Here is a 3,694-nt window from a genome sequence, read left to right as displayed (position 1 = left end):
CAGCAATTACATGCAGAGTCTGATTCAAGGTGTGTCTTCATGGAAACTGAAATGAATGAATCAAAGGTGATTATTACCTGCTCAGGTGAAGCTGCAGTGAGTTTGTTTTCACTGCTGATGGAGGGAAGAAAGGCCTGATTGTGTTGGAAAAGTTTGTGTTTTTGTAGGGTTTTGTGTCTCTCTGCTGTCAGTTGATTAACCTTCAAGCAGTAAATGTTTACAGCCTCTTCAGAGCTTCAGTAATCCTTTCATGGCTGCACATATTTACTGTCCAAATCCCATCTGCTGAATTAATTCCTGCTACGGGAACAAGGCCAACAGTCGGTTTTTATTCTTTCCACTAACTTAAAACAAAAAAGGGAAATGTCTCTCTGATTAGTGTTCTTCATGTTGTAAGTAATCATCTCTGTCAGCTCTAAATGTTAAGGAAAAGACTTCAAACGGTCTGAGAGGCCACATGTTACGCGCATGGACAGAAAAATCCCCCAGTCGGCGTCTTCACTGTCCGAGTGGGACTGGAAGTTTTTACAGTTCTGAATTTCAAAAAACTCAGAGTATCCATCTGAAACTCTTTGCACAGATTCCAGCATGTCCAACAGTGCAAGATAAGCAAATATACCTGGCCTCCCTGCAGCTCCAGTCCTCTGGGTTCACAGTGATTCAGAGAGTGCGAGGCTTGCCGTAGGGGCAGGAAGTGGAGCCCGCGCCAACGGAGTGCTGATTTACAGGCTGATGAGTCGAGAAGCCTCCTCTGGAGCTCAAAGCTCTCCAAAATGGGGAAGGATTAGTTTCTTCCAAGGGTTCTCTCTGTAATTAAGCCTACATGTGCACCCTGGCTGCTCGGCCTGCTGGGAGACGTAATTTACCGATGTGTATGCGGCGGCGTAAATTTGTATGCTGCCTCTGATGGATCCAACAGCGGGAAGACAAACTATGGTGTGCTTGATATTTATATAATCCATAAATATTTTACTGAGGGGCCAAGGACACCCAGAACAAGCTGAAAGGAAAACAAGTGACACATCAGCGTGTTATCAAGTGTTGACACATCAGCAAAACTATTAGTTTCCACAATAAGTATGTTATTCACAACTAAACTATCTGATATCCTTATAGATTAATATTGATTATGCTTGCTGCTTGGTGGTTTAAGGATAACTGCTTATATAAAACACATTTCCTTTTTTTTTTTTTGCCTATCCCGTTTGGTTCTTTTCAAACAATGTGCGCATGCGCCAACCAGCGTGCAGCCTGTTACAGTCGTTCCTGCTTTTTCTCTTAGTTTAGCTCTTTTTTCTTATGTATTCTTTTTTTCTGACTTGTATTTTCATCCGTTTATTATCTTTTACTCAATCATGTGGATTGAGAGAGTTTTTGTTCTTCTGGTGGCTGTGGAACTGTTACTTTTATCAAGGAACGGGACCGCGGCACATCTCCTACACTCACGGACTGTTTACTCCAGAGATCAGCTGATCGCCCTGATGCCGGCCGGCTCGCTGGCCAGGCCCGCAGAAGTACCAGCTGAAATTTGGAGGAAAACACATCGGGGATGCAGAGGTCAAGGACAGAAGAGAAGAAAGAAGAAGACGGTGAGACAGTGGAGGTTCGAAGCGAGGAGGTATAAACCGTGTCTGCCGTCTATCGTAATGGGAAATGTGCGATCGTTATCGAATAAAATCGACGAGCTCTCAGCACTGGTTCAAGGTTCAAGGTTCTTTATTTGTCACATGCATAGTTATACAAGTATAACACACAGTGAAATGTAGCCTGACACGCTCCTCGACATGTGCAAAAATTGGGGGGGGGGTGTAGAGGAAGAACATTATATATATATATACAGACATATAGTATATACACTGGGTGAATGTGCAGTAGTAGCAGCACATGGTAAGGAGTCAGAGGGAATACCGAGAGTGTAGCCTGATGTGTTTCACCGAATCAATGATGCACCAAGACATTCCAGATGAGAATGCTTCCGTGGAAGGCTTCCACACTGTTCGGGCGGACAGGGACAGCATCGCTAGCGGTAAGCGGAAAGGAGGTGGGCTTGCTGTTTTAGTTAACAAGCGGTGGTGTAACCCTGCCAACATAACAATCAAAGAAAGGATTTGTTGCCCGGACATTGAACTGTGTGCTGTTGGACTCAGGCTGTATTATTTACCCAGGGAATTCTCTCACGTCATCTTGGTGGCTGTTTATGTTCCTCCCTCTGCTAACCCCACAGCTGCATGTGACACCATTCACTCTGCCGTAGCCCGGTTACAGACTCAACACCCGAGTGCCTTTATTGTGATCTCGGGTGACTTCAACCATGTATCACTGGACAATACACTAACAACATTCAGACAATATGTGGACTGTCCCACCAGGGGAGAAAAAATTCTAGACCTACTGTATGCTTATGTCAAGGATGCATACAGCTCCTCCTCCCTCCCCCTACTTGGTAGGTCAGATCATAACCTGATTCACCTCCACCATTGTTCAAGCTCAGACTGTTCATTGTTACCCAAATAACAAGCTGTGGGTGACTAAGGACATCAAAGCCCTCCTCAACAACAAGAAGAGGGCTTTCAGAGGGGGCAATAAAGAGGAGGTGAGGAAGGTCCAGGTGTTACTAAAGGACAAGATCAGAGAGGCTAAGGACAATTACGGGAGGAAGCTGGAGTGGAAACTCCAGCTAACATTCCAAGATGGCGGCGCGTGAACAACGCGAGGCTCAGTGTCTCTCCAGAATCTGCTATTTAGCGTTTTTTTTTATCTACTTTTAACCGGATTATTCGTCCAGAATTGCTGTGCGTTGCTGACCTACAGCAGACAAGAGCTTCTGGACATCTGGACTCACAACTCCAACAGTTTTATCGCCGATCTCCGACTCATCCCAGAGATCTCCAGAACACCGGAGGCTGCCCACTCTCCCCGGCCGGGCGGAAGTGCACGCAGACGGCGCCGAGATCGTAAACAAAGGCGAGGTAGGCGCGGAGGGCTAGGGGCTAAGCTAAAGCTAACACCACACCGGCTGCCTTTACCCAGTATTTTTCTCGCCAATGTCCGTTCTCTGGCAAACAAAATGGATGAGATACGGCTCTCCATCACTAACAACAGACGGATTATGGACTCAAATGTCATGTTTTTCACCGAAACATGGCTGAACAACAGCTGCCCGGACAATGCTATCGAGTTAGCAGGACGCCACACACACCGAGCCGACAGGCTAGCAGATGACTCCGGCAAGACCAGAGGTGGAGGTTTGTGCATTTATATTAACAATGCTTGGTGCATGAACTCCACTACTACTGAGAGTCACTGCTCACCTAATGCGGAGTTTTTAATGGTCAAATGCAGACCTTATTATCTCCCCAGAGAACTCACTTCGATCATACTCACTGCCGTGTATATACCCCCCGACGCTAATGCTAGGTTGGCCATGAAAGAACTTTCTGCAGCCATTAACAAACACCAGAATAAACACCCCGAGGCTGCTTTTATTGTTGCTGGCGACTTCAACCACACCAACTTAAAGACAGTCCTCCCCAGATTCCACCAACATGTCTCCTGCCACACCAGAGGAGACAAGACTTTAGACCATGTGTATTCCAACCTGGCTGGAGCCTACAAAGCCACACCTCTCCCCCACATTGGACAATCGGACCATCTCTCCCTGTTCCTCACACCTCGGTATTCACCACTCATCCAA

General features: G+C 46.4%; 1 long non-coding RNA gene across 1 annotated transcript; it reads right to left on the bottom strand.

Annotated features, from left to right (window-relative positions):
* Positions 1 to 1,317: 1,317 nt before the first annotated feature.
* LOC120744150 lies at positions 1,318 to 2,165 on the bottom strand. The gene is made up of 2 exons (XR_005698307.1): positions 1,885 to 2,165; positions 1,318 to 1,694 (listed from the first exon to the last, which is right to left on the bottom strand). It is a non-coding gene; the product is annotated as an uncharacterized LOC120744150 (long non-coding RNA).
* Positions 2,166 to 3,694: the final 1,529 nt, after the last annotated feature.

This window comes from Simochromis diagramma, unplaced genomic scaffold, assembly GCF_900408965.1.
Source record: "Simochromis diagramma unplaced genomic scaffold, fSimDia1.1 OVJJ01000557.1, whole genome shotgun sequence".
In the NCBI taxonomy this organism is placed as follows: domain Eukaryota; kingdom Metazoa; phylum Chordata; class Actinopteri; order Cichliformes; family Cichlidae; genus Simochromis; species Simochromis diagramma.
Note: the sequence above shows the minus strand (reverse complement) of the source record. Positions and strands in the feature narration are given on the sequence as shown.